Source organism: Cannabis sativa, chromosome 5, assembly GCF_029168945.1.
Source record: "Cannabis sativa cultivar Pink pepper isolate KNU-18-1 chromosome 5, ASM2916894v1, whole genome shotgun sequence".
NCBI classification, from domain to species: Eukaryota; Viridiplantae; Streptophyta; class Magnoliopsida; order Rosales; family Cannabaceae; genus Cannabis; species Cannabis sativa.
This window is the reverse complement of record NC_083605.1, coordinates 27,279,489-27,292,170: the sequence shown is the minus strand read 5'-3', so window position 1 is coordinate 27,292,170 and position 12,682 is coordinate 27,279,489.

Genomic DNA, 12,682 nt, shown 5'->3' with positions numbered 1-12,682 from the left:
TGTAAGAAGAGAGAAAACCATGACATAAGCATAGGGATAGGTATATTTGTAATTATGAAACTTTTGAAAATGTAAAATTGAAAAATAAAACTTGTATAAAAGTTTAAATAACCCAGCATTGACAAAAAAGTAAAAAAAGGACAAAAAAGGACACCAAGTGTAAAAAATCCAAATAAATATCTTTTTCAGATTTTAAATGAAATTTAAATAAATAAAATAACAAAATTTAAAAATTAGCAAAATATCTTACATCTATTTAAAATTACATGATTATAGTTATCTTATTTTAAATTTAAATAAGGTCAATTTATTAAAAAAAAATTAATTTAAAATATTTTAAATCAGACCTTAAATTTAAAAATAAGATAAGATATAATCAAATTTTAAAATAAGATAGATTATTAAGCAAAAAGATAGATACTAACTATTTTCAAATTCAAATTACACTAATATCTTGAATTAAATTTAAAAAATATTAAATTAATTCAAAATGATAATTAGAATTGAATTAGGAATAGTAATAGTATAAATACAGAACTACACAAAAAATCGGAAGTTAATTCCATGAAAAAACATGAAAAAACGAAGAAAAACGAAAAAAATTGTGAGCTGTTCGGACAGTTTTCGCGATCGCAGGAAAATTTCAGCACAGCTCCAATTGTTTTCGAATCTTCAAAAAATCATAACTAATTCAAATTAAATCGAAATTGAGTGCTGTAAAAAAGTAACTTGCTTAATTTTTTCCATACTATCCAATAAAAATAATTCCAGAAACAGAATCGTAATTATTTTTTACGAAAATTCACAAACATCAATCAATCATCAAATAACACTCAATACAACATGATACCATCTAAAAACAAACAAACAATCGTTTTAAAGTCCAAATTTCTTGAAAGTAAATCAATTACCATGCCTCTGAGGCCAGTTGTTGGAAATTATTTTACCATGATCTTAGATCTACTCACAAGTATGTTTATTAACACCCTAAATATGAACTTTCTAAAACGATGAAATAAACACAAATAAAGTTAAAGAAACCTTACATTGGGTGCAGCGGAATAATATGACTGCTTCCGTTCAGATATCTAGCCCTTGATTCCTTTCTGTAGCAGAGCATTATCAATATCTGAACCTGGATCTCTTTCTCTGAATCTTTGATGCTGAAACCTCCTTTTTGCTGAAAGTCTTTCTTCACGATCTTCCTCACTATGATTGAGGTATCACTTTCTGTGTGTGGGCACTACTCTTACACTAAGAATTTCGAAATCTCAATGAGGAAGAGAGAGAGAGTGGGTTCGGCCAAAGATAGGGAGAGAGAAGGCTCAATTTTTTCTGAATCAGAAGTGTCAGAAGAAAAGTGTAATTTTCCTGAAGCCTTCACTATCTATTTATAGCATTCCACTAGGGTTAGGTTTGAATTATTTGGCATTAAAATAATGAAAATATCAGTTTAAATTGCCTACAAAAGTGGCTGGCCATGCTTAGTGGATTTGGGCCTCACTTTTTGCAATTTTGCAGTTTTATCTTTTCTGCATCTAATTTTCTCAAAAACGCCAATTTTCAAATGCAACCATTCAAATGCCAATTCTAACTATTTAATAACTATAAATAATTATTAAATAATATTGTCATTTATCATATTTATTAATTGAACCATACAAAGTATCATAATTAACAAATATGCCCCTAAAACTCTTTCTTTACAATTTTGCCCTTACTTAGTGAAAAAATTCACAAATAGACATAGTCTAATTTGAGAATTATAATTGATTAATCAAAACCAATTACATGAGTCTTACAAGCAATCACTACTACAAGAAACGGCCTTTTATCCCGGTTTTTAAGGCTTTTTATCCCAGTTTTCGCTAAAATGAAAACCGGGATGTATGCCAGTGGGATAAAAAGTATTTAAAAAACCGTGATAAAAGGGGTACTTTTTATCCCGGTTTTTTCATGAAAACTGGGATAAAAAGTACCCTTTTATCCCAATTTTTAGAGAAAAGTGGGATAAAATGGTACTTTTTATCCCACTTTTGATGAAAAAACTGGGATAAAAGGGTACCTTTTATCCCACTTTTTATGAAAAAAATTGGGATAAAATGGTACCTTTTATCCTATTTTTTTTAAATAAAAAGTCACCTTAATTTTGATCCCATTTTTATAAATGTATAGGTTTTTTTATTTTAATTTTATTATATTTCATTTCATTCATTTATTTTAATCACTAATAAATATAATTTTTATTTTTATAATTATATAGAGTATGTATAAAAAAAACTTAATTAAAAATAAATAATTAATATCATTTTTAATAACAACAATAATAATTGGTAAGTTCAATTCTAAATAAAACTTTACATATTATGGATAAATCTCTAAAATACTACACATAGTGTCTAAATAAATACAATAAAATGCTACTAATTAATTTTTATATGTCAAGGGAAGCAATTGACTTAACCACTGTTGACGAAGCGGTAAGATCATACAACTCTTCCCGATGTCATTGCTATAATCAACATCCAATGCTTGCTGAAAAAAGTAACAATATTATATCAATATAAAATAAATATTATAGCGAAAGTGTAATAGAGGTGTGATTCTTACCCTATGTTCCATGGTATAAAAAAATATTATCCTACTTGAGTCATAGTGTTTAACCACATTGATAATTGATTGATGGCTATCACCTTGTCTTGCTCATTATTATAACTAAGAAGCTCGACATCATAAAACTTGTATAACTCTTTTTGTCTTTGATTTAAATTTTTCCAAATGCATTTGTTTTAAAAAAATGAAATAGAGTCCTAAAAAAATGGGCAGAGTTTCCTCTATTTCCATAACATTCCCGAAATTTTTTTAAGTACATAGCAATACAACAAATGGGTAGAGTTTTTCCTTATATCTCCACACAGTCAATAAAACCCAGTATCTACTTCACTACGGATGAAAATTTAAGATATTCAATCTCCACTAACATAATATATATGATATATTAGTCAAAGTTAATTTGTCATCTGCAAGAGATACAAGGACACCGAATTTTTTCAGGATCGCTACAATTCTTTAGGGCAAACTGTAAAAAGTTTTTAAATCCTTCTAGGAATTGTGGGATTTTTCTCTTCTCTTCCATCTATGACTTATCCATTTTAGAAATAAAAATAAAATTCATAATAAACAAGATTGAAAAAAAAAAACTTAAGAGTTGCAAGAAAAATTCTAAGCATGCTTAGTAATTAAATATTAAAAAACATGTTATTTAAGAATCCAAAAAAAAAATTGGCCAGAGTTTCCCCTATTTTTACAATATTTCCTAATTTAATAACTCTCTAACAATGCACACAAGTAAATGGGATAACAAGAAAAAATAATTAAAAAAGTATTTAACAATATAATAATTGCCACCCATCCGACCACAGTACATTTATATCGCAGAACCTACTTCACTACGGATGAATATCTAACATATTCAAACTCCTCTAATAGCTTTATAATTAGTAAAAATTTGTTGGTCAATAATGTACCTTTAACTAGCAATCAATGATCACCGATATTTTGATTCATTTTCTAATAACAATCCACAACCTACAATATTAAATACAATTAAAAAAAGTTCAAATTAAAATTAAGTGAGAATAGTAACAATTAACTAATAAATATATAATTTATTATTTTGTTTGAAGTGTTATTAGATTGTTGGAATATAAAATTTGTTAATTAGCAATCATAATAATAATAAAAAAAAAATGAATTGAATGATAAAGTTAATTAAAAGGATACACATTGTCTTAGAAAGGAAAAATAAAATAAAAAATAAAAATGTACATGAAATTACATACTAATTTGTCTTAGGAGATATAGGCTCTTATATTACTTAAAATTTACCAAATTTGTGTGCATGGTAAATTAAAAACCTCAACATTAAAAATAATATTAGAATAAATTAGTTAATAAATAGACAAAATTAAAAATAGATTTATTTTTTCTCTCTCTCAAAATGCATATCAATAAATATTTTCAATCATCTTCTTTATTAATTTTAACACCTCATCAATCTTTACAAACCTAATAAACAATATTAGTATATTATTAACTAATTGTTACGATAATTGCTCTTAAGTCTCTTTAGTGCCATGTAATTACTTTTTTAAAGCATATACAATGCCACTGTCATGTAAATAATTATTTTGACACAACAAATTATGTTTAGATACACATTTATAAGATATATAAAAGACCTATTTGCCCCTAGTAGAAATGTTTATTTTTGTCATAGCAAATTTTTTTACCATTTCATAAAAAATTCTATCAATAACTCATTCAAATATTATAAAAATCAAATCTTTAAGAGCTAGAAAGGTAAAAAATGATACATAATAAATAATCCCTAAACTAGAAGACATTATTAACACAAAAAAAAAAATCAGATTTTATATTTTCTTGAACCCAGAAAAAAATGGTGGATAATAATACAAAATAGGGTAAAATAACAAAGAAAAAAAGTATACCTTTAACCATTTGATCAGCTACTGGGTTTGGGCGATTCTGGTATGGGCGAGATCGAGACTATTTTTGGGTTTGTTGGGCGAGGGTTTCTGGGTTTAGGTGAGGGTTTCTGGGTTTGGGAGGGTTTCAGTCGAGGTTATAATAGCAGAGATATATGTGTTCGCAAGATAAAAGTGTTTTTATTAGGGAAACACTTTTTATCCCGGTTATTTAGTTAAAAACCGGGATAAAAGGTTTCCCTAAAAATTTTAATCTCTGTTTGGCTAACCCATAAAAATCGAATCTTGAACTTATTTTTTTACCTTTGATATATTTTTTTTAAACGTTCTACCAAACAGGGCCCTTGTCTAAAAAAATTTTTAATCTAAAAGTGGGATAAAAAGTCTCAATATATCTTTTATCCCATTTTTAATTTTTGTTAACTAAAAAAGTGGGATAAAAGGTCCCTTTTCTTGTAGTGAATATTATCTCAACTAGTGCGTGGACCATGGGTCTATATAACCGAGCTTCCAATAACTAGATCAAGAATTTAGCACTAAAATTCACTAACTTATTAATTCTTCGTTGAATCCACGCATAGAACTTAGAATTGCACTCTCAGTATATAGAATGCTCTATATGTTCCACCATATAGATGCATCATTAGTTATCCATTGTTATAATCCTAATGTGATCAATGATCCTCTATATGAATGATCTACACTGTAAAGGGATTAGATTACCGTTACACCCTACAATGTATTTTATCCTTAAAACACTTGACCCCGTATAAATGATATTTCAGCTTATGTGAAATGAGTACTCCGCCATTTATGTTCGTTTGGTCAAGCTCGAAGGAGATCATCCTTTGCTTACTATTCGCCAGATAGAAGTTATAGATTCCATGTTTATGCTAGCGCTCCCACTCAATTGCACTACCGTGTTCCCAAAATGTACGTATCACCCTGACCTAAAAGTAGGCTTAACTAATAAATCAAAGAACACGAATAGCCTTTCAAGATTGAGCCTAATCATATCAGGATTAAGAACATTTGATCTAGGATCAACTAGGCGATATTGACTTGAATAGATATTACGGTAAGTTTAATAAATCTAAGTCAAAGTTCAATATCGGTCCCTTCCAATGCATACTCCATGCATCCAACCTGAGCTTTACTTTAACCAATGCTCTGGAAAGAACATATCACTTCTCCAAATGCAAGTAAACTCTGTTGTAGATTATCATATCAGTAAAACCCTATGTCTGATAAATCTAGGAAACTTTATTAACATAGTCATGTTTACTTTCCAATGTGTTGACGGCACAATAAACAGGATCAAGTATGTGAAAAGGGTTTCAGATGAATTTATACATTATGTACATATAATCATGAAATAAATCATGTGAACCATGCAACATTAGATGTTATTTCTGATCTATATTAATAAGTAAATCTGATTATATTGAAATGAGTTTTATTTAGGGCATAAAACCCAACAACTATCATGTTCCCAAAATGTACGTATCACCCTGACACAAAAGTAGGCTTCTCTGACAAATCAAAGAACATGTATAATACTCTTGAGATCGAACCTAAACATATCAGGATTAAGATCATTTGATCTAGGATCAACATGTGATATTGAATTGAATAGATATTATGGTAAATTTTAACAAATCTAATCAAAGTTCAATATCGGCCCCTTCCGATGTATACTCCATACATCCGATGCTGGTAAACTTTGCCAATGCCCTGGAAAGGACATAACACTTATCCAAGGTGTAAGAATACCTATCGATGGTTATCATGTCAGTCTAAATCCAGTGAACTAACAAATCAGGGAATAAACTTTCGAACATATAATTAAGATTATATTGCACTGTGTTGACAACACTATAATCATTAACAAATTCATATGTTCTAGACTTAAAAAGAATTCATACATTATGTACATATAATCATGAAATAAATCATGTGAACCATGCAACAATAAATGTTATTTCTGATCATTATTAATAAGTAAATCTGATTATATTGAAATGAGTTTTATTTAGGGCATAAAACCCAACACACTCCCACTTGCACTAATATAAAATAAAATGTGCATTTCAAATAATCTCAACACCTTGATATACAAATCAAGTGTAGTAGTAGTATACTTGTCGTAATAGGATCTGACAGGTTGAATTAAACACAACCTCTTCTCCACCATTACTCTTCCTTAATCACAAAATCCTTGATAATGTGAAATTCCTCTCTATATGTCTACTCTCATGGGATACTGGATTCTATACTTTTGGCAACTACTTTTGGTTAATCAGGAAATAACACTAGTAGTTAAGACAGGTTGGAACGGTGCCACAAATGTATAGAACTTTCCTTAGACTGAATAGGTACCTTTCCTGCAACTTTAACATTCAGTCTCTCTCTGGTAGACCTAGAGATTTCAGATAGTTTTTTACACTTCTCTGAAATCACTACTCCACCCCCAGAGTAATCACCATCTTATCAGCAGACTTTCTAGCACAAAGGCAAATCTCGAAATCTGATGTGGTGTAGTCTAAGAGTTTTAAACACACCCTTATAGACTAACATATAGTTCCTCTTCTTAATCTTAAGATTTACTTGATTGTCTTCCAATGTTCTTCTCCTGGATTAATCTGATACCTACTCATTACTCCCATTCAACAGCAGGTGTCTGGTCTAAGGCATACTAAAGCATATCTGAGACCTCTCCCTGTTGATTTATCTTTTCTAGAATAGTTGCGACTCTTCCTTAGATAAATAAAATCTATGCCTTGAAGTCGAGAAGCTTCTATAGATCGCCATTAGAAAGAAAATGTTTCAGCATCTTACTCAAGTAAGTTTCTTGCATTAGAGTAAGTAATTACCAGGTATACCACAAGCCATAGGTTTAGATAAACTCAAACCTATAATACTAGGAACAGGAAGTTTTGTTAAGTCCATTGAATAGACTTATTAACGAAAATTTCCTTTTATGTCCTTGTAGTAGAAAACTTTAGGTTATTCCATGTGAATGGATCAAACCATAGTTTCTTGGCTTTTCTTCTTAGTTTTTGATCTTGACAATCCATTACTTGTTTAAACTCACAATGGATTTTAATCACTAATGTCTTCCAAGTCATAAGAAGTGAAGTTCCTTGAAACTCTCCCACTATGACAAGGTATCGTGAATTATGTCTAAGAAAACTAAATGGTATTAACCTCTTCGGTTGTGTTAAGACAACAGAGGCAGTGGGATCATCATGTAAAGAATAAGATGATAGAACACTTTTGGAATCAAGAAAAAAATATCTCCTTTATTTGCTACTTTATTTTCAGACTTAGTCATTTTATTAGAAAAGTAGTATTTGTTTAAACAAACACTTTCTTATCTATTGACTATGGGATGTTCCACCCCTAATCACTTAGAATAGCTAACAAACATGCAAACCATGGTTAACAGTTCTACCTTTTCTTAAGATTTCGATTAGGTCATCCATGAATCTAGTAATGATTTACATTAAGTATACAACCATTACATCATTCTGAAATTGTATTACCATAGAAGGACTTAGGCAAAGACTAGTAACTAATCATCAATATGCAAAACGAAATTTCTGGGGAGGTAAGTTTGGATATAATTAAAAAATCAACTTAATGATCTTTGAACTGCATATTTACTAACTATTTCTCCACCCCTATCAGTTCGCAAGATCTTTAACCACTTACCTTAATGGTTTTTACCATTGCTAGAAATTCATGAAATTTTTCATGAAATTCTGCATTTAAGAAATGCAATTTCGAAATTGTGGGAAAAAGATTAATAAAATAAAATAAAATATATTTTGAAATTTATTCAAATTTAAGTTATGAAATAAGATTCCAAACCTAAAATAATTTTTAATTTTAATTAAATAACATGAAAATAATAATATTTAAGTATCATGATGAAAAGCAACTTAAATATTAATTTTCAATTTAATTAAATGTATTAAATTCAAGAAATAAATAATTAAGTATAGAGGAGACTTAATTATTAATTCTAGTTTAATACTAGAAAAAATATACTTAAATTAGATTGTACCTTACATTGATGCAGCAGAATTAATGTCTCCTTCCGCTCAGATCTCTAACCCTTGTATCCTTTCTGTAGCAGAGTATAATCAAGATCTGAGCTCGAATGTCCTTCTTCTTCAAGTTTGATCCTTCACAGTCTTCCAATCTATGATTGAGTTACTGCTTGCTGTGTGTGGGCACTTACTCTTTCACTAGGGTCGAAATTGATGAAGGGAAAAGAGAAGAGAGGGTTTCGGCCAGGTATAGAAAGTGGGGAAGGCTCAGTTTTTCTGAAGAGAGAAATTTCTGTCAGAAAACTAATGAAGATCATGTTATTTGACTGAGCCATCACTTTCTATTTATAGGCAACTATTAGGTTTAGGTTAGGAATTATTTGGCATTAAAATAATGAAAAAATCAATTTGAAACTCCACAATAAGTGGCCGGCCAAGGTGTAGTAGTGGGCCCCACTAGATTTTGCAGTTTTATCAAATTTTATTTCTATTTTCTCAAAAACGCCAATTTTCCAATTCTAACCTTTTAAATGACAAAACTAATTATTTAATAACTAAAATAGATTATTAAATAATATTGTCATTTAATTTAATTATTAATTAGACATATAAAGTCCATTAATAAATAAATAAACCTATAAACTCTTTTCTTTACAATTTCACCCCTGCTTAGTGAAAATTCATAAAATTAGACGTAGTCTGACTGTAGAATTATAATTCATCAATCATGAATCAATTAATGAGTCTTACAAGCAGAATGTTCTCAACTAGAATGGGGACCATGGATCTATATGCTGAGCTTCCAATAAGTGAACCAAATTTACCAAGTAAATTCCTACTTATTAATTTTTCGTTGAATCCACTCTTAGAACTTAGAATTGCACTCTCAGACTTATATAGAGCATATTATATGTTTCACGATATCAATATGCTATCTCATTTAACCATTGTTATAATCTTATTGTGATTTAAAGATCCTCTATACAGATGATCTACATCGAGATGGGATTTCTTTACCGTTCTCACCCCTCAATGTATTTTGCCCCTTAAAACACTTAGCTACCTGTAAATGGTGTTTAGTGATCTAATAATTAGTCAGTTAAACAAGAGCTCATCCATTTACTTCTATTTGCTAAGCTCAAAGGAAATCATCACTTTACTTCTATACACCAGTAGAAGCTATAGATTCCATATTTATGTTCAGCACTCCCACTCAATCATACTATCATGTTCCCAAAATATACGTATCACCCTGACCTAAAAGTAGGCTTAACTAATAAATGAAAGAACATGAATAGCACTCCTAAGTTGAGCCTAAGCATATCAGGATTTAGATTCTTTTAATCTTAAGATCAACTACTTATATTGACTTAGAAAGATATATATAACGGTAAGTTTGTAATATCTTAACTTAGTTGCAATATCGGTCCAGTCCAATGTATACTCCATACATTCGAAACTAGTATACTTTACTAATGTCCTGGAAAGAACATAACACTTACTCCAAGTGTAAGTACACATCATCGCTGATTATCACATCAGTGTAAATCCAATAACACTGATGAAACAGGGACCAAGTCTTTTGATTCATATTATCACAATCACATTCCACTGTGTTGACTATACTGTAATTGTGAATAAACATATGATCTGGATTTAACTGATTCTATGTGTAATAGTAATAGACATATTTAAACCATTAGCATGTAAAATTCATGCAAACATCAATCACTTCAAATTTCTTATATTGATAACTAATCAGATTGTAAAGAGTTTTATTTAGGGCATAAAACCCAACAAACTCCCACTTGCACTGAAATAAAACAAACTGTGGAAATAGGTCAATCTAATGTATTGATCTTCAGATCAAGTGTAGTATATTTGAATCCACCCAAACTTCTGGAAACTAGTTCATAAATACACATATGAAACATCCTTTACTATATGTTTTACTCATCAAGGGATACTGAAATCTTTACTGTTTTAAAAGTACATTTGAACAAACAGAAGACATATCTCTCATATTTTAAAATATGTAATTGAGATAATACAGTGTAGACTCTTCTTCAGCAATATAACTTTCTAGTATTTTCGAAATTTACAAAGTTATAATTCTTCTCTGGTAGAGCTTGAATTATTATACAATAATTCCTCCACCCCCAAAATAAACACCATCTCAAAGATCTCGAAATTAGATGGTGAGATACAAGGACAACTGATACACAGTTCCTTAGTATCTAACATATAGATCACTTTCATAAATATTTCTTGAATATCTTCTAATGTTCCCTATTTGATTACATCTCAGATAGCTCCCACTCAATAGCCGATGTCTGGTTAAATAATACTTTTAACCTCTGATTGTTTGGAGAGTTACCTAGTTGTGACTTTTGTATTAGTCTAAAACTTTAAGTTAAGACTAAGTCATCAACATAGCAGATTAGTATTGAAGTGAAAAATACATGCCAGAGATAAAGTAATCAAAATTAAGATACCATCAAATTTTATGAGGATTAAGAATTCTAGGTTCAAGTCATTCGAATGGACTGAACTAGAGTTCTGTATCTTATTCTCATAATTCTGATAAGCTATTCCTATCCATGTGAATGGTTAGGTTTGCTTTTCAGTAGTGTTCTTAAGTACCTATCACAAGTATCAACCTAATGAGAATGGGTAAAGAATTTTGAAATTCTCCCACTCAATTAAGGTAGTGTGAAACTTTATCAAAGAACTTTTATAAGTATCAAACTTTTACTTACAACAGTAAAATCGAAATGGAACATACAATCAAGATCAAGAATTTATATTGACAATAGCTGACTCATTATATTACTTCCATGTTTAAAGAAGATATGTGTTACATAGGGAATTGTGGAATATGCTCCACCCCTAAGTATATACATATAGGGTACTTGTGGATAACCTCCACCCCTAAGTATATAGAGATTATGATCCACCCCTAAAGGTTGTAAAGATCATTATTCTCTCAGTGTGATAGAGAGTTTATGTGGAGTTGAATACTATCCAGAGTTCATTAGATATAAAAGATCGTTGAACTGCATAGTTTTCTTAACTTTTCTCCACCCCTATCAGATCAAAAGATCCTTTTATTAAACAAATTCTTAATAATTGTATTAGAATTAACAATTATTAATAAACATAGAATTAATTTCTAGTGTTTATTTAATATAACTCTATGAAGAGTTGTAAATATTATAGAATTTGCATCAATAATAAAAAAAAACACTTACACATACTAACATACAAATATAATGTGGTAATAATTGATGAAGATAAACTAAATGAAGCTCATTCTCATAAATTGCAATGTTGAATTTCGAAAATAAATAAACTTTATAAAAAAATGTATTGCAACAATATGAGAAAAACAGGGATAAATATCCCTAACTAAAATTTGAAATCAAAATTGTGTTTAAACTAAAACAATTAATTCAAAAAATAAATTTAAGAGCTTCATCTTCATCTGGACGATTTCACCCTTGGTCCAGCTTTCTGATCCAACTCAATTGAGTTCAAGTAGCTTGGCCTATAAGAAGAAGAAAACAAATAAACAAAGTTAGTCCAGAATCATAAATCCAATTGGATAATAATTCACTAAAACTCTTAAAGTTTATAAATAGAAATATCTTATTTCTTTGCAAGAAGTTTAGGACATTGGGGTTTCCAATGACCTTTTTCATTGCAGTAGAAACACTTTCCCTTAAGTGTAGCATCACCAGAAGGAGCAGCCTTTTTATTCTTCATGGCTTTTGTTCGCTTCTTGGTGTTCTTCCACTTCTTCTTCGATTTGGGTTTCGAAGCAGAGGCAACATTTGCTTCAGGTTTCATCGTCCCATTACCATTCCCAGGATTATGAGGTTTACTCCCTTTCTTCTTAGGTCCTCAAATCAAATTTTCATAAGTTTGAAGGTCATTTACTAATTCATGAAAGTCAATTTCCTTCTTATTCATGACATAATTTGATGTGTATGGTAGAAATGCTGGAGTCAGGCTATTCAAGATAAGACTTACTTGAGTAGCATTATCCATTTCAGCACCATGATCCTGGGCTTCTTGGAAATAACTTGACATAAGGAGAACATTGTCACGCACGTTTTG